Source organism: Octodon degus, unplaced genomic scaffold (assembly GCF_000260255.1).
Source record: "Octodon degus isolate 3935 unplaced genomic scaffold, OctDeg1.0 scaffold00116, whole genome shotgun sequence".
NCBI classification, from domain to species: Eukaryota; Metazoa; Chordata; class Mammalia; order Rodentia; family Octodontidae; genus Octodon; species Octodon degus.
In genome coordinates, this window is record NW_004524692.1 from 1,442,368 (window position 1) to 1,468,911 (window position 26,544).

Below are 26,544 nucleotides of genomic sequence, written 5' to 3' on the forward strand. Positions count from 1 at the left end.
CAGGTTGCATGAGCAAGGCTGAGATCTGATGTTAATTTGAATTACAAACAGACCCCCAGATGGGGAAGGAGGACAGTTGGCACTGCAGAGCAAGAAGGCTCCAGGACCTGGGGCCCAGAGGCACCTCTGCCTACTGAGGTTTGCTGCACAGCGGATGCTGGCAGTGGTGGAAGCTCAGAGGGATGGTAGAGTCCCTCAGGGGAAAGAGGCTCATGCTGAGGGATGGAGGAGGAGAGGATGGTGACTAGAGCAGGGGTGAGAAAGAATGACTTGCACACTTGCTTTTTTTATTTTAAAGACAAGATGGCAAGCTGTATGTGGCTTGGAAAGCCTGAAATATTTCCTTTGTCTCTTATTTAACTCTTTACAGAAAGATGTCAGTGGCCCCTATTCTAGAGGGTTTGTTTCTAAACAGTCTCTTGGGACTTAGAGAGACAGAGCAGACAGGTGAAATCCCCAGCTTTTTCTTCTGACTCCTTTCTCTGGCCATGAGCAGGGAAGACCCATCAGCTCTCATACACAGGGACATGTCCTCACCCTGACTGTGGTGCTAGGATGGGATCCTTTTGGTGTGAGCTGCCTCTTGCAATCCTAGTACCAGCCAGTATCAAAGAGAAAGCAGGAACTCATCCAAGAGGGGTGGCAGCAGGCCTGGCCTCACTCCTGGGGACATCATCAGGGCCTTGATTTCAGCCACATGTCCTCTTCCCTCTCTGCAAGGCCAGAGGGAACATGACCCCTTAAGGTAGCGTCCATATTGTGTGATTTTTGTGCTCTTGTTTATATTTATGCAAACCACCAAGAAACCTAAACAAGTCTGATGAAAGAAAATTACACAGATGCTGGATGGCTCAGCAGGTTTCTGTGGCGGAGACCAGCTGGATAATGTAGCAGATCTTATGTGAGTGAAAACCAATAGAGATCTTTAATTCCACTCCTTAATGACATACTGAGATGAAATTAAAAACCTCTTACAAATGAGCTGGTGTTGATTCTGGGTTGGGAGAACTAGGGGAGCTTGGGAATTTGTTTCACAGGGCCCTGGGGATAAGCTTGTGATAAAGCCTTAAGAGAATGCAAAGAATGAATGAGCAAAGCATAAGGAGAAGGCAGTCTCCCACCTCCTGCCAAGATGGTTGACCACTCCCGTCTTTACAAGACACCCAAGAAGAAGGTACTGGGAGCACTGCATCAGCATCCTGAAGTTCGCTTGCACAGAGGGCTTGGTTAATACTTGTTCAGAAATCAGGACAAAGTCAAGGGGTCAGGAGGAGGTTTTCCCATGCAGGACTTAAGGCAAGTGCTTCTCCAGGATGAGAGAGCAGAGCCACAGCCTCACTTCCTTGCAGCGGCCTCAGCAGTTCCAAATGGGATGGATGGGTGGGCACAGATGATGGCTGTGGGGGAACAAGGTAGCAGAATGGTAGGGATATATGGCTAGGAGGCAGAGTCAAAAGGAGACCTTGTTTTTGACTATTTTGTCATTACCTGCACTTGTTCAAATCCCATTACTCCTACCTTAGATTCACTCATCCCATGCTTTGCCTTTTGCTTATGGCTTACAAAGAGGGATGTGAATTACAGTGCCCATGAAGGGGAGTTGGCATCTCTGATTGGCCTTCCAGGGCTGCCCTTAGTGCCTAGCTTCAGCTTCTGAAGAGAGCCCAGGAACAAGAACTTTAGTCCTTGTGGTTGTGCAGTGGCCAGCTCTTTATCCTCCATAGTCACTATGCCTGGCACCCTCAAGAACCCTGCACAGCTGGGTCGGGTGCCTGTATGGAAGAATTGGGCTAACGCTACCTGCTGCACCAAATAGACTCTGTAACAGCTCAAACACAATAGGAATTTAGGTGTTAATCTCATAAAAGACTGAGGGGGGACTTTTGCTTAGAGACCACCTCTCTCCCATGCATACTGAAGGCTGGGCTCATGGTACCCAATACTTTTTCACCCAAGTCTCTTCTATGTGTTCCCTTCCACCTCTGAGTAGACATATCTAGATGTAAAGCCCACCTCCTGCACTTGCACACAGTGTGGCTGTGGGTCAGCTGCCTCCTGCTGAGCCTGGTGTCCTGTGTGAGGTACAGGATTGGCACTCGTCATGCCCTCAGAGGGGTTATGAGGTAGGGCATATGAGACACGTAAAGCATTTAGCCCTGCACTAGGTACTACTAAAGGACAGCTGTGTGTTCCTGCTGCGCTGTGGGCCTATTCTCAGGGTTTGGCCACTGATGAATGGTTTATGGAGGACTCCGACCCCATGTGACAGAAATGGGCAAACTTCAGATTCCCTGGGCAGAGGTGGCTCCTCCTTGGGTCACACCCCTAGTTTGTTAAATTTCTATCTGTGTCTTGCCCACCCTGAGCTGTATATGTGGGCAAGTGGCTTGTACTGTTTTCATGGCATGCAGATAAAATTCCAGTTATAAAGAAATGTTATCAACTCTGTCCCCCAAGAGAAGAAGTCAGGTCATCAGTGATTCTCCTGGCATCTGATGTCACCTGCTGCTTGGAACTTGGATCAGAGGACAATTTATGAAGGTGGGGATCACAGTGGAGAACCTGGAGCCAAAGACTGAGTCCTCACTGTCAGGGAGAAATAGGAGTTCATCTAGCACAAGTCAAAAATGAGAAGAAGATGGAATTACCTTGGCATTACCTTTCCAAACTGCAAGACAAAATAAACTTGTAACCATACTGCAGGTGAAATTGATGTCAGTGACCCCTGTCTTTTTCTCTTTCTCTGAAATCAACTCCCACTGGATGAAAACTGCCCGCAGCAGTTAATAGTTAGTAGTAATTGCAATGGAATGATAGGATGACAATAGATCTGCACCATCAAGAGTCACAGAGGAGTCAGAACTGAATTAATAATGCTTCCCAAGTCCCTTTGTTTACCATGGTGTAAGGTGCTAGGTGTCAAGAAGGGGAACACTATCATTAGGACTCAAAAGAGGGCCTTGAGAGTTTTTTTTTAATGCTAAATGTATAGTTTTTCTTCTTGTGCGTAGGGCAGTGTTCTCTACATGTAGAGAAGTGAAGACTGCACAGTCTCGAAGTTTGTGCCATGTACAAGGTTCTCTAGATGCATAAATATAAGTAAATCCGTCAGCATTTAAAAGCTGGGGCCACTGGGGCCAGTGACACTTGGCTGTCTTACAGGTTGGTCGTTGCGATCACCAAAGAACTAAGTAGGAAAGAGCTTTGTAAACTCTGATGTACAAATTGAAGGGCCCACAGTATCACCTCAGCAGGTATAACCAGGTAGGCTCCCGAGGAGCTTGATCTGTAGAAACAGTGCTCCTACCTGAGCGACGCCTGCAGAGCAGAAGGATACCCCAGACTAGAGTGCGGAGGACTTGCATCCTCCCCTTGAAGTTGTGGATTGCTGTTGTCATGGCTCGACAGGTCTTCTACCTACCAGGGAGAGCCTCATTGAGGAGTCTCAGGTATCTTATCTCTAGGGAATGGTTTAATCAGATGTTTTCACTTCCCTCCTGCTACACATGTGCTTGGAAGGGAAATTAGATCCTGTCTGTCATCCATGGCAGGAAGGACCTCTCTGGAGAGCAATGGAGATGACTAATTTATCTGGCCTTTGTAGCACCTGAATGAATCACTTATTCCTTCATTCATTTAGTGTTTACTCTTGGAATATACCAGGTTCTGGGGTGGGTGAGTAGTACAGAGAGGTGAGCAGAGAGAGACCCTGGCCCTTCCCCAGTAGAGATGACATCTTATGAGAGAAATAGCCATTAATTTAAAAAGTCATGGGATTTACCTTGCACTGTATTACAAGCTGTGAAGGAGGAGGAGACTATAAAGTTTTGTTCTAATTTCTATGAGTAGAAAGAATCTGATAAATTAATATTCTCCAAAGGGGTTCACAGGTTAGGTCTAAAGAAGTAGATTATAGTTAGCATCCTACAACCCAAAGTGTCTATGGAATCAAAGGAAAGGACAGTTGTGACTCAATCAGCAGACATGCATTACGTCCTGTGGTGGATGTTTGGAACATTCTGGCCACCCTGAGCTCATTGCTATAACATCACCTTGAGTTGCCCTGGGGCCTTGACCTTCCCCACTGGACTCAGTTTTTGTAGAGCTATAACAAGAGGCAGAGCCACCTCACTGAAGCTTGGCCAGCCCCACAATTGGATCTTGATGGAATGGGCCAGAGCTAGGAACTTGGCTGGAGCTGGTTAGTTTCTGGAGGAGCAGCTTACAGATGGCCAAAGATTCCTGCTGCCTGGATCCTGGAGCTTCCCTGCACCCACTGTTTACTGTCCGCTACATGCCCTTGACTTTGTGAGCAACCTGTTTTGCTAGTCCCAGAAACACCTTCAGCCAGTCATTGATTTCTTTGGCTTGAAATAAAAAACTGAACAGAAGGTATATACCTACAATTTTAGTATTGTACAAAGTGTGTGAGCGTGTGTGTGTGTGTGTGTGTGTGTGTGTGTGTATCTTTTTCATTATTACAACCCTCTGCATTTGCTGAAGCAGGTATGCCCTCATTTCATAGATGAGAAACTTGAAGCTGAAGTCTGGCCCCAGGAGACAGAACCATTCGGGGTCAGAGCTGAGTTTCTTTCTGATTCATTTCTTCTGGCTCTTGGTCTTGTGTGGGTTCTCCTAAGTCTGACAGCCAAGCAATGGGCACAACAGAAATTTTAGGACTAGTTCTGTGCCTGGGGCATGAGGGGTGTGGCAGAGAAGTCCCGGCAGCCTTCACACAACAGCTCACACCCTCACTCTCGGTGAAGGTAAGAGACATGCGTGTGGACTTAGCTGTGTGTCTGTGCATGCCAAGCAACACGCTGCTGGTGTAGATGGTGTGTGCTGTAGGGCAGGGAAAGGGAAGAAGGTGAGGCTGGAGCTCAGCCTCCACGGGTGGGTGACATGTAGACTGAGAAGTGAGAGCCTTCGAAGCACAAGAACTGGTACGCATGAGTGGCGGGGAAGAGCAAGAGGAGTACATGTGTGAGTGCACAGACAGCGCTCTGGCTGGACTGGTGGGATCTGAGGAACTGAATGAGGTTGATTGTGAGGATGATGTGCGAGGTGCATTTGGCCACTAACTTAGACACTGAATTCCAAGGTGTGACTGAAGCTGCTGGCCATTCCACATAATCTGTTCTAATCTATAAAAATACCCTACAGTTGTAGATGGCATAGGCTTCCTTGGAATAAAGTCTATGTGTCTCAGCCTCCGTTGCAGCTGTTTTCTGATCAGTGAGACACACAGAAGTGTCACAGGACGTGTCTTAATTACTTTCCTTAAGAGACAATTGGCATCTACCTTTTCCTCTTCTATATCACTCTCTTCTTCCTGGATGGGATAGAGTTGTGATGGCTGGAGTCAGAGCAACTATAGGAGACCGTGAGATGAGCTTGTGAATAGAGGCTATGCACGGAGAACACTGGAAGAACCCTGAGGGCCCAGCTATCAGTGTGGCCCTGAACTGTGTCTTGACTTCTACAGATATGAAAAATAAACTTCCCTTTTTCTTTAACTTCTTGGGTTTTTTTGTGGTTCTTTGACTCACAAACATGCAAAGCCTAGCCCAGTTAGGAAGAAACGGAATCACCTGTTTGCTAAGATAGAGTGGGAAAGTCCAGACTGTATATTCTCAGGCCACGAGCATCCACCGAGGCCAGGTGCCTAGAAGAGGGGTGAATAGAGGTCTGATGCTGGAGAAGAGAGGTGAAGCAGAGCTCCAAAGGGGGCTCAGTGGAGGTGGAGGGTTAGGCATAAAATTGGGTGAAGGTGATACATAATAGGTTGTGGCGATGAGGAGAATAAAAATAATTCAGATGATGAAAGACAATTTAGAGAGAGAAAGAAATTATAACATGAGTGGCAAAGAATGCTGCTTACGGGAAGCACAGCCATTGTAGCTAGAATATACAGAGGGCTGAGGAAGTGAGGCTGAGAAATGGCAGGCATAAGGTTGTGAAATGGCACCATACTGGTTGGACTTCTTGTTCACAAACAAGGCTTCCCTCTGAGACACCAAACCCTGTTCAAACCCACTTACACATTCTGTGCATCTTCTAGAAGATACTACCTTGGAACATAGCTTCTATCTTTAGAGCAGGATGATATAAAGAGAGATGGAAGGATGATACACAGATTAAGCATACTATGAAATACATATATATTATATACGTATTATATATATTTCATGGTTTATATATATTAATTCATTGTTAGTAGCCCTTCCCTTTACCCAGAAGACCCGGGTATGCCTGAGAGATCTCAGGTGACTCCCCTCTCCATCCAGAGGGCCTGAGCAGTAAGGGGACCTCAATGTAGGACTAGTGGCCCAGAAGTCTGAAACAGAAGTAACTATAAGAGCTAATAGTTGGTAAGTTGGGTGAACCAGCGTAGTGCTGGGGCACAAAGACACATGGAATAGAAGCAGTGGGTAGGGCCACCCCTCCTTTCTTTCCCCCAGTAGGCTGAGGAGAACTCAAGCCATAGAAGAATAATCCAATTCCCCAAATCCAGAGGCTGAGACTAGCCTCATCCAGCACAAATGCACGTGCAAACTTGGCTAGAGTACACATTTCTGGGCTCTGACTTGGACCTGGCACAGAACCATAAGCACCAGAGGGATTTTATTGTTTTCATCTTTTTATGTCTAATTGGCTTTCCTCTTTGTACCTGACTGGGTTAGTTTTTATTCATTTGTTTTTATTTTCCTTGTTCTATTTTGTCTTTTTTTTGCTTTTCTTTCTATATGTTTGTTAGTTCATTTATTTTTTTCTGTGCATGTGATTATTTTTGTTTTGTTTTCCTTTTTCTCTTTCGTTCATAACCTAGATAGCTAACCTTTTACCTTCTAGCCCTGCTGTACTGTATTTAACCTCATTCATCTCTCCACCTCATACCCTATCCATCTGGACCCTCAACATGAAGAATTAAAATACACCTGTAAATGCCCATCCCACACAGGACAAATCCAGAGCACTAAGGTATAGAAGAATTCAGAAGCCAGTCACTAGAACATTTTGAAATGATAGTAGCAGAAGTTAAAAAATAAACACACCATGACAGGGTAAATCCACTCCATTAAGGGTAAAAATCATTGCATACTAGTTCCTGGTATATGGTGGATTCTGTTATATAACTGTAGAATTTGCTTCTACGGTAAAGGTATCATAGTTGGTCTATGATTAATAGACCAAGTTCATAGTTAGCACAGTTTGCCAGTAGCAGGCTGTGGTTGAGTATAAAGTTATAGCTAAATATTCTACTTTAACCAGGATGCCATACCAGCTATAATTAGTTTTTCTTTCCTGTATGACAACACTGATTGTAAGGGGTCATGACCATCACCATAGTCCAGTTCCAAAGGAATGAGATAGGTGCTGAGTCAAATAGATAGCAACATCACACTCTTAATATATTGGGAAGGTAGGGTCCTGTGATAGACATAGAGGTCCAAGAATCACCTGTATCTATAAGACATCCTGAGGAATAGACATTTCCAAGGGAAACTTCAATACAGGAAATCATATTTACCTAACATAAGAAATCTACAAGCACTAACAGATAAAACAAAATAAAATAAAAAAGGATGAAATGAAGAATCAAAATACACGTCTAAATGCCCATCCCCCCAGGACAAATCCAGAGCACATAGAGAAATTCAGAAGCCAACTGTTATGATTTGTGTCTAGTTGTCTCCCCAAAGCCTCATGCAGTCATGGGGTGGGGACTTCTAGAGTTTGAGATTAACACATGGCCCACTGGTGTTTTGCATCTTAGTACTGCTGGGATTATAGGTGTGAGCACTACACCCACTCTGGGGCATATAGCCTGAATGCAATTTAAGGACAGACTTCTTAGTAGTCATTGTTGCTGCTGCTCCTTCATTTTGCCATTTTGCTCTTTGCTGCCACCATGAAAGGATGCTGTCTATCATGTGTCATTCTGCCTTGGAGGCAGCCAAGTAGGGACTGAAACTTGCAGTAACTGTGAGCTAAATAAACCTTTCCTTCTTTCATTTTGGGTGTTAAGTATTTGTCCCAGCAATGAGAGAAGAGTCACTGAGACACCAGTCCCTGGAACATTTTGAAATAATAGCAGAAGTGAAAAAACAAATGGAAGTGGCTGTAGAAAAAATAATTTCTAAATTGCAAAAAAGAAAAGTGATCAAAATGAATAACACTAAAGTAAACACAGATGAAAAAAATACTGGCACGCAGGAAAACAGTGGAAACTATGAATGCCTGACATAAAAATGAAATGCAATCAATGAAACAGATCCAAGCAGAAATCCAGGAGATTAAAAACTCTACTGAAAGTATGTGCAACAGATTGAGTGAAAGTAAGGATAGAATATCAGACTTAGAAGACAGGAATAGTGTGACCAGCAACCAGGAAAAGAAAGATAACCTAAGAATAGCAGGGACCATGAAAATCCAGTAGCTATACGCTTTAGCAAGGAAAAACAACATAAGATTGATTTGTATGAGTGAGAAGGCTCTTCACAGAAATAAAGGCAGAATACTTCCCAAACATGGATAAAGAATTTGACATACAACTTCATGAAGTGAATAGAACCCCAAGTACCCATGACCAAAATAAATCTACACCAGGAACTATAATCATTGAGATCCCAGAAATTCAGCACAAGAACAACATATTAAAAGAAGCTAGAGCAAAGAAACAAATCATCTGCAAAGGAAAGCCCATCATAATCCAAGCAGACTTCTCAGTGCAAACCCCAAATCAAGAAGCACTTGGAGTGAGGTATTTCTAGTCCTAAAAGAAAACAATTTTCAACCCAGATAGATTACCCCACAAAACCACCCTTCAAAATCAAAGGATAGATATTTCAAAGACAAAGAACAACTGAAGGAATTCATGACCACCTAGTCAGCTCTTCAGAATGCTCTGAAAGATATATTAGAAAGAAAAAAGGAAGAGCACAACTATGAGAATAACAATAATAAGAAGCCACCAAGCCAGGGAAGCAATTAAACAGAGAGACACAGGGAGCCAACAATAGGAAAGTAATATGAAAAATATAAGCCAACACGTATCAGGTATAACCATAAGTGTAAATGGTCTAAATTCACCAATCGAAAGAAAGAGAATGGCAGAATGGATTAAGGGACAAGATCTAACAATATACTGCATTAAAGAAACACATTTAACCCAAAAATAAATTCATAGACTAAAGTCAAAAGATGAGAAACAATTCTCCATGCTAGAAGAACCCAGAAAAAAAACAAACAAGAATGGCTATTCTATTTGTAGACATTGTAAACTTTAAGCCAAAACTGACCAAAAGAGACAGAGAAGGTCACTACATACTTTTTAAAAAAGCTTCAAGACGAAGAGATAATAATCCTAAACATATATGCACCAAATACCAGTGCATCCAACTATGTAAAAACAAATATTAAACAGCTATGAAAAATCAAATGAGCAGTAACACAATTTTAGTCAGGGACCTTAATACTTCACTCTCACAAATAGACAGATCAACTAGACAAAAAAATTCAACAAAGAAATATTAGAATTAAACTAAGCCTGTGAACAAAGGAACTTGATAGATGTCTATGGAGTATCCCACCCCAGAACTCAGAACACACATTGTTCTGAGAATGGAATGTTCTCCAAAATAGACTGTATATTAATGCATAAAACATGCTTAAGTAAATATAGAGGAATTGAAATAATCCCAAGCACACTTTCTGACCACAGTGTAATAAAACTGGAAATCAGCAGCAAAAGAAATCACAAAACATTTATTAACACATGGAAATTAAACACCTTTCTTAACAACCAATGGGTTACAGAGGAGGAAATTAAAGATGAAATAGTATCTACAATTCAATGATAACACCCATGTAACACACTGGAACTTGTGGAATACAGTGAAAGCAATCTTACGTGGGAAATTTATAGTAATGAACTCTCACATCAGGAAAATAGAATGAGCTTAAATAAACAATCAAACAATGAACCTTACCTTTCCCTAAAATACAAAACAAATCAAACCCTAAGCTCATGCAAGGGAGAAAATTATAAAAAGCAGAAATTAATGCCATTGAGACTAGAAAGCAATATGAATAATTGATGAACTGAAAAATTGGTTCTTTGAAAGAATAAATAAAATTGATAGAACATTAGTCAACTTCATCAAAAAGAGTAACTAAAAAACACAAATTCAAACAATTAGGAATGAAAGGGGGAAATCACAATTAATTCTGCAGAAATCCAGAAGATCATTAATACCTACTTTGTGAACCTGTACTCTAATGAGATTAAAAAAACATGGAAGAAATGGACAGATTACTAGACACAATTAAATTGCCAAAACTAAATCAAACAAATATAAAACTTTGAAATAACCCAATATCAGCCAATGAAGTTAAAATGTAATTAAAAACTTAATCACCATTACCAACAACAACAAAAACATTCAGATCCTGACAGATTCATTGTTGAATTCCACAAGAATAATACCACTAATGCTAAAACTCTTTAAGGAAACTGAAATGGAAGCAACTCTTCCAAAATCATTCCTGAAGCAAATATTACCCTGATTGTAAAACTAGAGAAGAACCCAACTAGAAAAGAAAAGTAGTGTCCAATCTCCCTCATGAACATAGAGGCAAATATCCTTAATAAATACTGGCAAACAGAATGCAGTAAATCATCAAGAATAATACACCATGGCCAGCTAGAATTTATTCCGAGGATGCAGAGATTGTTTAACATGTGCAAATAGAAAAATGTAATACACCATATTAAACAAATCAAAGACAAAAATCACGTGGTTATCTCAATAGGTGTAGAAGAAGCATTTGTCAAAGTTAATACCCATTCACAACAAAAGCCCTGCAAAACTCCCTCTCATTTGCAAAAGATCTATCTCCCCATATCCTATTATATATCGTTCTTATTTTATTTGTATACAATTGCAGTACATAATGATTACATTCCTTATGGGGATTTGGCACATGTATGTGATTAAGAGAAGCAGGAGGTGATGGAGGGGGAGAGAAATGAGTTAAGATGTATGATGTACGTGTACCAACTCCCAATGAGTAAATCAACCATCATGTACTGGACGTACATAGTAATAAAAAATAAAAATTGAAAACAAGAGGGCTGGAAGTGTTACTCAGCAGTCAAATGCTTACCTATCATATGTGAGGGCCTGGATTTGATCCTCAGTACAGCATCCTGATGTTGTAATAAAATTGCATTATTGATTATTAACAAAAAAATGCCAAACCAAATAGACAACAACAAACAAACAAACCTTCAGGAAATTGGAATGAATGATCGTCTTCCCAATCTCATAAAAGCCATCTATGGCAAGCCAATAGCCAACATGATACTAAATGGTCAAAACCTAAAAGCTTTTACTCTAAATTTAGGAACAAGATAAGAAGGTCCACTATCACCACCCCTATTCAGTATAGTTCTAGAAATAGTAGCATGAGCAATTAGGAAAGAGAAATAAAAAGAATAGTGATAGAAAAAGAAGTTAAATTATTTTTATTTGCAGATAACATTATACATAGAAGACCCTGAAAACTCCATCAAAAGACTTATAGATTTAATACCCAAATTCAGAAATGTAGCTGAACATGAAGTCAACACTCAAATATCGATAAGATTCCTGTACATAAACAACAAATTCATAGAGAGAGAAATTAGGGAAACCATACCCTTTATAATAACATACCAAAAAATACTTACCAATTTAATAGAGGGAATAAAAGATTTATACATTGAAAATTACAATACTCTGAAAAAGGACATTGAAGAAGATATTGGAAAGTGGAAAGGTACCTTGCTCACGGATAGGAAGAACCAACATACTGAAAATGGTCATACTCCCCAAAATACTATACAGGTTTAAGGCAATCCCAATCAAAATACTATTAGCATACCTCATAGAACTAGAGAACACTTTTCTAAAGTTCATTTGGAATCAGAAATGACCTAGAACAGAAAAGTACTTCTGGGCAACAAAGGCATGTCAGAGAACCTCACAATCCCTGACTTGATATTATACTGTAAAGCTACTGTGATAAAATCAGCATTGTACTGGAAAACAAAACCAAATCAAAACAAAACAAAACAGACCTGAAGATCAGTGGAACCAAACAGATAACCCAGATGCAACTGTAAACATTCTCAAGGACACCCTGTCCTTGATAAAAGGACCAAACATGTTCCCTGGAAGAAAGATAGTCTCTTTAATAAATGGTGCTGGAAGAATTGGCTTTCCACATCTTGAAATCTAAAACTAAACCCATACCTATCGCTATGCACTAAACTAAAATAATAATGAATCAAAGATCTAAACAGAAACGCTAAATCTACTGGAAGAGAAAATAGGTAGAATACTGAAGACATATAGAGACTTCATGAACAAAACCCAGACCACAAGGGAAATACTCCAAAGAAGCAACAAATGGGAACTCAACAAAAGAAATCATCAACAGAGTGAAAAAGACGATCCACAAAATAGGAAAAAAATATACCTTGTTGTCCCTCAGACAATGGACATGTATCTAGAACATATAAAGAATTCAAAAAAAAATCAGACCTCCCAAATTCAAATACCCAATCCAAAAATGGATATCTGAGATGAATACATACTTCTCAGATGAATAAATACAAATGGAAAATAAATACATGAAAAATATTCAATATCACTGGTCATCTGAAAAATGTAAGTTAAAACAACACTGAGACTTCATCTCAACCCAGAAAGACTGGCTACCATCAAGAAATCAACCAATAACAAATGCTGGAGGGGCTGTGCAAAAAAGAAATCCTTCTCCGCTGTTGGTGGGAGTGCAGACTGGTGCAACCACTGTGGAAATCAGCATGGAGATTCCTCAAAAAACCAGGATTAGAGGTCCCATTGGACACAACCATTCTTTTTCTGGGTAACTTCTCAAAACAATGAAATACATCAAACTACAGCAATATATGTGCACAATTGTTTATAGCAACACAATTTGTAATAACTATATCTTGCAAACAACCCAAATGCCCATCAAATGAGGAATGGATAAAGAGATGTGTTTTTTAATATAGTGGAGGACTATTCATCCATAGAGAAGGATAAACTTGGGATTTTATAGGTAATGGATGTAACTTGAGACCATACTCATAAGTGAAATAAATCAGACCCATATATACACATTGTATTGTCTCCTGAGCATAAAAAACTGAAAGAGTAGTTGAGGTCCAAAATTTACAATAAATATTGTGAAATGGGAAGCAACTTTTGAAAAGAAGAGAGGAAAATATGATTGAGAAAGGGGGAAGGAAGGAAGGCAAAAGAGAAAAATATGAACAAAATAGTTAAGATAGTCATTCTGCTGGTTTCTATTAGTTCATTGAAAAGAAAATTTGTGCTTTTATCATTTGAACAATATCTCATGCCTGTATTTTATACTTCGAGTAACTACTTTGAAGATAACAATACACAATGTGTTCATTATTGTTACTCTCCTATTATTTTGTATTGGAATTCTGTTCTTTTCCTTTTTAAATTTTTTAAAAAACCTATTTAAATGACCATTAAATAGGGTCCACAGTACATAGAGACCCACGGAAAAGAAATCCCAACAAGTCAGAACTCTCAATGCCACTCAACCTCAAATGCACCCCTACTGTCAGATACGTGAAATAACCAGTGCCATGGATTAAGTATTTTACTTTTCATTCAGGCATTGACAGCCAACACTGATATTTAGATAGAAATGAGCTTGTGTATTTCTCCTCTCCTTACACTGAGACAGGACAGTTAGCATGAGAAGAACCCAAGCTTTGAAGTCAGACATCTTCAGGCTGTAATGGTGCCCATTCATGCCATGCATTCTTTCCACCCTGAGATCTCTATTTACTTATTAGTAAATCAGGATAAAGATGCCTGTTGCCAGATTGGTCCAAAAATAGAAATGAAAAAGCAATAGCTGCTTAGAATGTACCAGCAATGATTGTGTTTGCTCTACTTGCAAAGCAGGGACTGCCTGGTGTAGGGCAATGGGAATGGTGGGAGGTGGGGGGGGTGCGGGGAGAAAGGGTATGGTCATATGTTGAAAGTCACTGGGTTTGATCACTGATTTGACAAAGAAAAAGACAAAGGGGAGAGTTAAAAACATTTGAGAAACTCAGAACGTGGAGGAGCCTTTAAATACAGCGAATACCACATAAATCCTGTCACATCCTGCCCCTTTGTCTAGAAAGATCACCTTTGCCCAATGCAAACCACAATATGGAAATGGGTTTCAACCAACCTTTGTGAGACACCAAGCACATGTCTGAGAGTCAAGCTGGCCAAGTGAGCTTATAGGTGGAAGTTTCCTGGGGATGCTATTAGAAAATACCAAAGGTTGACATTTCATTCTTCTGGACAGCATAGATATAGACTGCAGCCCCAGTGTACTCTCTGATGTTCAGGGTAGCAGAAGGCCTGCGTCAGATCATTCCTCTGCCCTACCTGCCCATTCACTTGACCAGAAACCTCTGCGTGTGTTCCATGTAGCCCTTTGCACAATATAGTTGGGAGTAGAAAGTTGTTCGCAGCGCCCCTTCCTGATGACCTCATGTGGAGCTCCCCATAGGCCTCCCATTATTTCTGAACAGCTGCCAAGAGTGCAAAAGCAGTAGGAAGCTGGGGTGGGCTTAGAGAGGAGGGAGAGACCTGCTCAGGGAGAATGGAGGTCTGTTCGGGTTCAGGAGAAGAGGAAAGGAGAAAGGAAGGACTGGGGTTGACCTTTCTGTGAGGATCAGAACACTCTATCAACAATCGCTCTTTGTCCCCCGATCTTGCCTGACAGCCAGCCTGAGATTTGCTGGAGATTGCCTTTCAGGTGGGGAGTGCCATCTGATATTATCAGGGTAGGGAAAGGGGCTGGCTGCGGGCGAGTGACCTTCTGTACATTATTGCAGATAGGGCGAAGGGATGGCTTGAGCCAGGCCCTCTGCCAACCTGCATATCAGAAGCTGAACTGAGGCTGACTCCAGGCTGTCCAGGAAGAACAGAATTCAAGCTATGCTTAACAAAATGGATAAGAATAAAAAATGAGAGGAAAAGCGAAAGGAAAAATATGTGTATATACACATACAAAAGATAGAATGTTTATATTACCAATTTCTCTCAGTTCATTGAAAAGATAGGTTTGTGCTAATAGTATTTGGATAATTAAATGCTGTTATTTTGTATTCTGAGTAGCTAAAGATAACAATACACAATGTATTAACCAATGTCACCCTCCTATCACATTATCTTGGAATATTGTGTGGGTTTTTTGTTTCCTTTTCTTTAAAATAAAAATAAATAAAAATAGGTAAAAAGAAAGAAGTTATCTTAACTTAATAATATATTTTATTGAGTCCTGTCTATCACAAACAACATTTTCCAACCTTTTTCACTAGCTATGTTTCAAGGCCCTCCAGCCCTACTGTATCATAGAATGGGCATTTAGGCAGTATGGACTGAAAGAAGAAATTCAAACACTGGATCATTGGGAAAAATTAAATTGTAGTTTTAGCTTGAAATATGTGAATAAGAGGCTCTGTTACAACTTTAATTGGCATTTGCTTAATTTTTACTGGTTGTCAGACCATAGGGTTCTTCATTGGTGCCTTTCTTGCACCCTCCCTTCGTCTGTTCTAGTTCCTTTTGTCCTGATGCTTACCAGGAAGGATGTGCTTAAAGAGCGAGGAAACACTGGCTTGGTCAAGTGCATGCAGCATTATTGAAGAGCAGTTGTGTCACAGCGCAGCCGGACCTGGAAAATGGGACCACTAGGCTGCATACAATTGTTCCTACCTTTTGTTATCTAGAGTGACTATATTTCTTTGTGTCTACTAGATAATTACTTGCTTTTTAGCTTGTTTATGTCCAAGTATTTGAGCTATTTTTTAAATCTTTTATTTATTTATTTGGTACAGGGTCTCAGTACGCAGCTGAGACTCATAGTGATCCTCCTGTCTCCGCCTCACTAGTGCTGGGATTATAGGCATGCACCACCATGCCCAGTTGTGGTGGCTGGCGAGGCATGCAGTTCCGGGGATCAAAACCAGGTCCTTATGCTTGCCAGGCAGGCACTTAGACTGCCAAGCCCTTGAGCTAAGTTTGAATGCAGCTCCGTGTGAACAGACCCTCAATGCCCTTGACCATTCTAGGCAAGTGAGGGGTGACCAATCAGCCTTGCACTATGGATGGGCTTTTATAGCCATGCTTGATTTGGTAACATCACTCACTGTTCTTTTTGAAAAGGATCATTGACAGAGGTTAGCAGATCTTACCAGAGACCACACAGTTCATCATTAGTTTTTAAAAATCACATTTGTTAATATGATTAGCATTCATATTTGAAGAATCTTTCAAAGCCATCCAGGCCAGAAGCAAAGACAAAAATTTCAAACATTTTCCAAAATTCTAATTTTTTTGAGCACTTGAGTTTTATCACTAGGAACAAAACAGCTTTTCCCTTGAAGTAACAAGCTCACTCTCCTCCTTTCAGAGGAGATGTCTACTAAATATGCATGCTAAATATGCATAGCTTGTCAGCTATGCTCTTAACTGACAAAGGTGTCCACGAGAAAGGTGGAAAGTTGACGATGACCCAAGTGCTGAAGATCACTATCTTATGTCACCATTTGCCCCTACCTCCCTTATCTTTGCCCTGGATTTTTAAAAATGTACTTACAGTTTGAGATTTAAAACAAATGGGGTTTACTTTTTATTATACTCTTCAGTGAAAAATAGCTTTTTCAAATGTAATACCAGGGACTGAATCAAAGCTCTTCTCCTTGAGCTACATCCCAGCCTGGCTGCCTGCTTGTCTGTCTATCTATCTATCTATCTATCTATCTATCTATCTATCTATCTATCTATCTATCATCTATCTATCTATCATCCGTCATCTTCATTTATTTGTATTTTCAGATACTGTCTCACTAAGCCAGTAGGTTGCCTCTGCTGGTTTCAAACTTTCAGCCCTCATGCTTCATTGGATGAGTCTTCCCCCATCCCCTAGAATGCCAGGATTACAGGCATGTGCCCCACACCAAGCAGCATTAAGAAAAGGAAGAAATTAAACAATAACAACAACAACAAGAATACAAGGCGCGGTCTGGTGCTGTGACCTGGATACTCACTCAATGATTCAGGAGTTCGCCAACCATCACTTACTTTCAGGAATACTGAAAAGGGAAATGACATGCTGAGATGCATTTTATGCCTGGTCCCTTCAGCAGCAGCGGGCTATTGGGAGGAGAAATCAGACAGGTGGTGACAGGAGAAGACTGGGTGGCTGTTGGAGCCCTCAAAGGAACAGCAAACATCAACAACTGGCAGATGTTCCCTGTGGCCTGCTAGGGGCTTGCACCTGGCCAGGCTGGACCTGCCAGCACAGGGTGGTGTCCTGCATGTGCTACTCTGCTGACTCAGGTCATTGAAAAGCCTGTTCCATCCTTCCCTGGGGGACTGCTCCTAGGGCACCCATGATGCATGAATGCAGCAGCCAGAGCACCCTTTTTGAAGCCCATCTCTTGTATCCATAACAATAGGTTTACTTTTCCCACTGTCCATCACAGAGCAGGGAAGGCTACTCTTTCCCCATGTGGCCCTGACATCAGTGGAAACTTCTGGAAGGCTGATTTGGTCACAGCACTACTATTTCAGTACTTCCCCTTGCACTGTATGTTCCTCCAGGCTGTCACACTCCCCACCCCTCTGCACTGGGCTTTTGCACAGGCTACTTGTGCAATCCCACCCTATGTACACACATACCAATTACACACACATGTGCATGCACACATGTATAAGTGCAAGTCTAATTTACCAGTCCTTTCTTTTTTTCTCAGATTAGACATGGTATCCTGCAGGAAGTCTGCTGACTCTTCCTCCAGTGTCTGGACCTCTGCCCTTTCTAAGGCCTTTCCGAGTCCTTGCTGTGTCATGGGCTATGGGAGGCGAGGCTGTGTCTGCCTTGTTCACGTCTCTGTGCCAAGACCCCACCCAGTGCCAAGCACTCCCAAACTCTGGTATCTGTCAGCATGAGTAAGGTGTGGCAGGGCTTTGCTGGCACTGCCCATCTTGCGGCCTCCTGAGAGCTCAGGGCCTGCACCCCACTGAACCCACCACAGAGCAGCTGGCTGCACTGCATGGACAGAGAGACAGGGGCTGGGACAGCGGGATCTCGAGTCAGCACCCTCAGGTCCTTAACCAGGCTCTGTGGACAGTCCTTGCTTAGTGTGACCAATGCCACTACGTGGAAAGCTGGTGGACTGATGCTTGTGCTTGCTCCTAGGGTGGCTGTGTGAATGGAAGACCATGTACATAATTGTTCTATTGCTCTTCCCGCTTTCCCCCTTGCTGCTGTCCCTCTTTGATCACTCATTATACCCAGTGCTGACTCTACCTCTCCAGGCCCACATCCCATATTCCTGTGTGCCCTGCACCACAATTATAGTTACTGGTCCTACCGGGCCTGCAGCCTGAGTCCTGTGAATGAGGCCTGTGAGTGACCGAAAGCACCGGTGCTGACGTGGGCCAGGCAGGAGATGGGAAGAAGGCGTGCCAGGACTGGCATCCTTGACAGCTGCTCTGCCCCAGAGCTGGTGTTGGACAGATCCCTTGGAGCCACCTGAGCCTCTCTGCTTCTCTCAGACGCAGCATGATGAGGGCCGCCCTGATTCTTCTGATGGGTGGGTGGGAAGCCCTGAGCTATGGGATGGTTCTTCTGGGCCTTTGTCTTAGAGGCCACCTGCCTGAAGGCCTAGTGAGACACAGGCTGGATGACATTCCTAAACCTACATTTAGACCAGAGAGCTGGGAGAGGGATAGCAGAGGGGGGACTGAGGCAGCCAGTGGGCACAGGTGGAGCCTCTCTCCTCGGGTGAAGAATGTGGCTGGATTCCTGCAGCCCCCAGGGCCCTCTCAATTTCTTGACCCGAGCAGCTTCTGACCTGGCTGTGCCCCCTAAGGTGAGCAGGTAATCCTCGCCCCTTCACAGCCTTCATTCACACCCATTCAGCAGCCCAGGGCCTGCTCCTGCTGCCAGGGCCAGGTGAAGCTTATTGTCAACACCCTTTCTCTGTCCTTATCTCTGATTGCAGGAGAAAGATTTTGCTGCTCAGGTGCCTCCCCCCCACCACTCCCCTGCAGGCAGCAGCCTGCAGTAGGGGGATGGGCTTTTAGTCCTGAGGACCTCTCAAGGACAGTAATCCAGAAAGTCATTTTCAGGGAGGTCTAAGCTTGGGGCCACAGCACCAGTGCAACAGCTAATATTTGCATAAGCCTTCAGTGGGTAACCAGCTACTTTCCAGGCACTGCTGTATTTGATCCTCACCCCAAATGTCAAGAGTTATGAAGCTCAGCGCCTCGCCTCTGCCTCAGTAGCATCCACTCCGCAGAATGCAGCAGAGATGCAAAAGCCCCAGATGTTCAAAGCTGCTGGCAGGTTTCCTCTCCGCTCCTTTCCTTCTTTGTTCGTCGCCTTCCTTTCCTCTTCCTCACTTCCTTGTAATTTTTAAACAGCATGGATGTCCTCAATAGCAATGGCTTGACTTAAGATTTTTCAACTTTACAATGGTGCACTACCATTTTCAAGTGGACACAATACTTTGAATTTGGCCAGCGATGCGCAATATCACCCTGCTGTGGTGCTGGGCAGGAGCGAGCAGGGGCTCAGTCAGGCACTGCTGCGCAAGGACGGCCTGCACTCCAGCGCACTATGCTGCTGAGCCGAGGGGCTTGGTGCAGTAGCTGTAGCCCATGGGCTAAGCAGAAGGAGCAGACAACTTGGGCAGTTGCAGGGAGAGATAAAGAAGGGTAAAGATGGAAGTTGTCTTGGCAAATGACGGTAGTTGTGGACAGGGGTACAGTGGGAGCAACAGGGATTCTGCAGCCAGACCAGCATAACTTTGGCACATGTGGTGAACTTAGGGTGTAGCTCTTGGCTTGAGAGATGGAAGTAACAAGGTGCATAGCATTCTTGTGGGCAATTACTTAGCAAGTGCTTCATAAGTACATCTTCTACAGTGCAACGCCTGCAATTTAGAGAAGAGGAAACTAAGGCCAGAAATACTATGACTTGTTTAAGCCATATAGTCATTTAGGCACAAGACATTTTTCCCATTATATTTTATTTTTAATGTTAAGACATACACTGATTCTTTTTCAATCAAAGTTGTAACTCCCTTTGCTGACCTGCCACCCCCACACATTACCTGCTTGGACACATTGGCTGATGGGTGCATAACTGGTTGGTTGCTTGGCCTGGTCAACTGAATCACAGGCATCACTTCAGGGCTTATCTCCACGGTGTTTTCTTTTTGTTAGGTGTATTAGCCAGCTTTCCAGTTGCTGGAACAGGATAGCCACTACTTGAAGGAACAGATTTATTTTGGCTCATGGTTTAATCCACAGTTGACTGGCTTCATGGCAAAGGCAGCATGGTGGGAGGCATGCAAAGGAAAGGCATTCTCTGCATGGTGGCCTGGAAGTGCACCAGAGACCAGAGACAAGGGGACAAGAATATATCCTTCTAGGTCTCGCCCTCAGTGACCCCCCCTTCTAACCAGACCCCATATCCTAACAGCATATAACCCATTGATGATCACTGTAACCCAATAATCCAATTGCCACCCAAAAACCCAGCTCTGAATGCATGATACTGTGGGGAGCCATATTAGTTCTAAAGCATTACACTGAGGTTTCGAATTCTTCCCTACTAAGAGATTCTGAACTGGATTCTAGCCAGTGCTGTTAGTGTTAAATGTAATAATGATGTTCTCTAGAAAAACTATATGATATTCAAAAAGGAGGCTGGCTATGCAGCATGGTATGAAACCAGCTCAATCAATGCAGGAAGAACATGAAAGCAGTGTCTCATTTTAGTAGGCAGATTAGGAAATGACAGTAGGTCTAGGAGGTCAGATGGTGCTGAAACAAACCGCCACAAATTTAATGACTTCAGACAGCACAGGTTTGTTCTCTTAGAGTTCTGCAAGCCAGAAGGTTAGAAAGAGTCTCATAGAGCTAAAACAAGGTTGTCAACTATAATGGTTTCCCCTCAGGGTTCTGGTGGAGTATTCATTCCTTATCCCCTCTCCTTCCTGGAGGCCACCAGTGTTCCTCAGCCTGCTGCATTGCTCCAGCCCCTTGTTTCTGATGTCACACCTCCTACTTCTTTGCTTACTCTTAGACGGATACTCAATCATATTTAGGGACCATCTAGATAATCCGGTATGATCAATCCATCTCAAAATCCTTAATTTAATCAAAATCTCTATTCCATATTCAGTAACACTCTCAGGTTCTAGATATGAAGACATGGATATCTTTGGGAGCCATTGCTCTGTCTCTTATCTCAGTGGAACATTTTCTGCTGGCCATGAGAGGACGTCACATACGTTTCCCCTGTAAGAGTCTCGATCACGACACGAGCACTTGAATGGCCCTATGTCACTTTATGGAAGAGAAGACCAGGAGAGCCAACACTCAGAGAGAAGAGAGGTGCAACCCAGCCTGCAATTCTGTTGCTGATTCTTCAAGGCCTCTCCTTGTCTATAGTCTCTTGAGCAAACAGGATTACGCCCAGAGACCCCTTACCCAATCAGAGACGTGGTGAACAGGACCAGGTCCCAGATCAGTGTGCAGATGGCACTGACTCTCAGAACTAAGAAAAAATAACAGGTTCTTGGGAGCTCATGTGGGCAGATTAATAGAAAGGGATTATGAGACTCTTAGTTTTCCTACTTTCACAGATAGGAGGTAGATTGATTTTTCTATATAAATTACAAGTGTGATCCCTTACCTTTCTGATATGCATAGTTCTACATGCTTGGTGAACAGTGGAAGAAGTAGGATATAATTTGCATAGAAAACTAACTTTCTAAGCTCTTTTTCTCAAGGAAGAAAAACATTAACTTCCAAAAGTAAGCTAGCTGAGATGAATACTGCTTATACACAAGATGATGACTGATGAACTCTTTTCCTCAGGTCATGTCACTGAGTAATAACTGTAGAACAGTTCAGACAGCACAGTGAGATAAATTGTACAAAGTGATTGGTCGACGCTTGCATCATGATCAAGATAAATGGTTGGTTAAAATGCCAAAGAGATGACTAAGGACATTCACACATGAACTTACCAGATCAAGTGAGTGCATTTTTAGGCTGGATTCATTGATATTAATATGGCTTTAGACAATTCAATCAATAAACATAATGAAGTCAAAGCACTTCACACGAACTCAGCAATAGAAAATTCATCAAATATCTGGTATCACACAGCAAGCTTCTTTGGTTTTCTTTCTCACTGGCAATCATTCATTAGGGGCCATGTCTACCCAGCTCTGTTTGCTGGTGTTTTACCACATTCTTAATTCACCAAGCACCTCCATGATCTTTCACTGTTGTATGTGAACATGACAGGGCATCAAGGTGTAAATCAGTGCATTGGCTGGATTAAGGGCACACAGATTCAGAGTCAAAGTCCCAGCTCTCTTTGCAGGTTACCATGCCATGAGAGCTTCAGGAAGTTACTTTACATCTCAAGGACTCAGATTCTTATATGGAAAATGGGTAGTAATCATAATATACCCAATTCAGTATTTGTGACTATTAAAGTGATAATTTCATATAAAGCACATAGAATAGGATGGAGAACATAAAAGCATTCTGCAAGGGAGTTAGTTATTAAAATGCAAATGTTTATGCTTTTGTAGTAATGATGAAAGTAGAGTCCCCAAAGAATGCAATCCAAGATAAACAGTTAATTCTCAGACAATCTTAGACTCATGATATCAGAAATTTCCAGTACTTACCATTGATAAAGTTGTATTTACCTCTTTTCAGTGGCATTAGTGCTTCAGCTGTAAGCATATGGTTATGAATGTACTCCAAACAAGGTACTTCTTTTTTATTTTAAAGAGAAAAACTATTTCAAAACAAGACAGCAAAGGAGTAATAGTGGTTAATACATTGCTTACTGTTATCTTCAAAGTAGTTGCTCAGCTTGCAAGATATAGGTATGAAAGATTCATCAAATGATACAAGCACAAGCTTTTCTTTTCAATGAACAAAGAGAAATTTGTAGTATAGCTACCTAACTATTTTGTGTATTATATAACTATAGATATATTTCCTTTTCCTTTTCCCTTCCTTTGCTCCTGTCTCCCATTCCAGTTTTTTTTTCTTTTGAACAATTTCTTCCCATGTGCCAATATCTATTGTACGTTTTGTATCTTTTTTACTCTTTCAGCTTCTTACAGTAGGGAGACAATGTGGTCTTTATACGTGCAGGTCTGATTTACTTCACTTAATGAGTATGGTCTTGAATTGCATCCATTTACCTATAAAAGTCTCAAGTCTATCCTTGTTTATAGTTAAGCAATACTCCATTGTATAAACATACCACATCTTTTTTTTATCCGTTCTTCAGTTGATGGGCATTTGGGTTGTTTTCAAGATTTAGCTGTTATAGATTTTGCTGCCATAAACATGGATGCATGTATATTGTGCTATGTTATGATTTTGTTTTTTCTTTTTTCCCCCTGTATTTTAGGGAAGGGTCTACAGGGTGTTCAGGGTCTCACTATTAGATCTGACTCAGGGTCATTCTCCTGTTTATAGTCTCCCAAATTCTGGGATTACAGGCATGCCACACCCAGTCTCAATTGCGACTCAGTGCACTCTGGGGGTGGGGCTAGCATGGCAGGCCTGGGAATCAAACCCCCAGCCTCTGCACCTGCTTGCAGGAGCTTTAATCTGCTGAGCTATTTGGCTGGCCCTTGTTATGAAGTTTTTAATTCCTTTAGGGAAATTCTCAGAAGAGGACTATCTGGGGTGAGTGGGACCACTAAGCTTAATGGTTTTTGTTGTTGTTGTTGTTGTTTTTTGTTTGTGGTACCAGGGATCAAACTCAGGACCTCGCACTCACCAGGAAGGCACTTATGCCGTTGAGCTATATTCCCAGTCCCAGCCTAGTTTTTTGAGGAAACTCCACACTAATTTCCACAATGGCTATACCTTATACTTCCACCAACAGTGGAGAAGGGTTCCCTTTCTGCCACGACCTCACCAGTATTTGTAATTGATTGATTTCTTGATAGCAGCCATTCTTTCTTGGATGAAATGGAATCTCAATGTTGTTTTAATTTTCATCTCTTGAATGACCAATTTTATGTTGAACATTTTTTCGTATTTTTATTTTCTATTTGCATTTCTTCATCTTAGAAGTATGTATCTTAGATGACTGTCTTGGGTGACCTTTTTTAGAGTGGGTATTTGAATTTGAACATTCTTATTTTTTTTTCAAATTTTTATATGCTGTAGATTTAAGTCGTTTGTTTGAGGGATTGTTGTCTATAAATTTTTCCCACTCTGTGGGTTGTCTTTTCACTCTGTTGGTGATTTCTTTTTGATATGCAAAAGCTATTTAGTAAGATTAGACTAGATCCTAGCTTTGATTCTTTGAAGTAGTTCCCATGCAGTTTGGATATGGTTCCTGAATTTTCTTCCTACACCTATGTCTTCAAGATTTCTACCTAATTTCTCTTCCAGTAGATTCAGTGTTTCTTTTTTAATATTTAGATCTTTGATCCATTTTTACTTTAATTTAGTGTATGATCTAGATTTAATCTTTGTCATGTGGATAGCCAGATTTTTCAGCACAATTTATTAAAGAGGCTTTCTTTCTAGAGGATCCATTCGACCCACCTATTGACTTTTTGGGTATCTTTCCGGAAGAATTAATGACATCACATCACAGCACCATGTTTATAACAACACATTTTATAATAGGTAAATCTTGGAAATAATCCATATGCCCATCAATTGAGCAATGGATAAAAAAAAATCTATGTGTGTTTCTTTTATACAATAGATTATTATTCAACTATAGAGGTGGTATGCTAATAGTATTTTGATTCAGATTACATTAAATCTATATAACATTTTTGGGAGTATAGCCATTTTCACAATGTTGGTTCTTCCTATCCATGAGCAAAGGATATCTTTCCACTTTCTGATATCCTTCTCAGTCTCCTTGTTCAAGTATTGTGATTTTTAATGTATTGATTTTTTTCCTTTGTTAGATTAATTTTTAAGTATTTCACTTGTTTGGATGCTAGTGTGAAGAACATAGTTTCCCTCTGTGTGAGTTTGTTGCTTGTGTACAGGAATGCTGTTGATTTTTGAATGTTTCTTTTGATTGGTGAATTGAGTGCATTTAAGTCACTGATTATAACTAATATGTACTGGCTTATCTTTGTCATTATATTTTTCTGCCATTGGTTCCCTGCATTTCCCTTATGCTTTTTTTTTTAACAAAACCTGGGATTGAACTCAGCCCTTTGTGCTTGCCAGGGAAAAGCTTATTCCACTGAGCCATCTCGCTGTCTTGCCTGGTGGTTTTATTCTGTTGTTGTTCTTGGAATTATAGTCATTTTTATCTCTGTATAGAATATCACTACTTTTTGTAGGTTGGTTGGTTTGGTGGTAATGAATTCAGTTTTTCTTTGTCATAGAAATATCTTATTTCTCCATTAATTCTGAAATATAATTTTTCATGGTATATCAATCTGAAAGTTGGAAGTTGTTTTCTTTCAGAGCTTAAAATACTTCATTCCCAGTTCTCGTTAATTTGGATGTTTGTGTGGAGAACTCTGCCATGATTCTTATGGGTTTTCCTCTATCTGTTATCTGTTTCATTTCTCTATAACTTTTAACATTCTGTTCTACCAAATTTCTGGAATCTTGATTGTTGTATGTCTTAGTGTAGTTTTATTTTATTCATGGATGTTTGGAGTTCTATATGGAGTTCTGTCATCTATTTGTATGTCACATTCTTTGTCTACACTTGGGAAGCTTTCTACTATTATTTCTGTGAAGACTTCTTTGAATGCCATTTGTACTGTTTCCAGCATTCTCTTGATCCAAATCAATGTTATTTCATTCTTCTTTGTCTCATCTTGTAGGTATTGGTTTGGTGTTTTATGATCTCTTACTATTTTTAAAGTATCTTTCTTTTCACGATCACTAGCTGCAATTCTATTTTTAAAATTTGAAATTCTAATCTCTCCCTCATTCAATCTGTCACTCTGTCTGTCTGTCTGTCTGTCTGTCTGTCTGTCTGTCTGTCTGTCTGTCTGTCTTTTTTTTGTGGCCAGCTCAGCCCACGCTGGGGGGCAGGGCTGGCATGGCATGTGGTGCTGGGTACTGAACCATGGCTCCTGAGCTTGCCTAAGCAGGAAATTGAGGCCACTGAGTTATCTCACTGGCCACTGTTGCATGTACTTTCAGTGGAAGGCGTAATGTCTGTTTTTCTGTTTGGTTCTGTTTCATGGATTCCATTTCTTTCCTATGTTGGGAAATTTTTATTTCCATCAATTTTCCAAGCTCATCTATTCATTTATCTCTGTCTTCTGTAATATCACTTATTTTATTTTTTTTCAACAAATAATACACTGCATATATTCTTCTTAGTGGTTAATTGCTGTACAAGATGCGGACTTGTGATCCTACT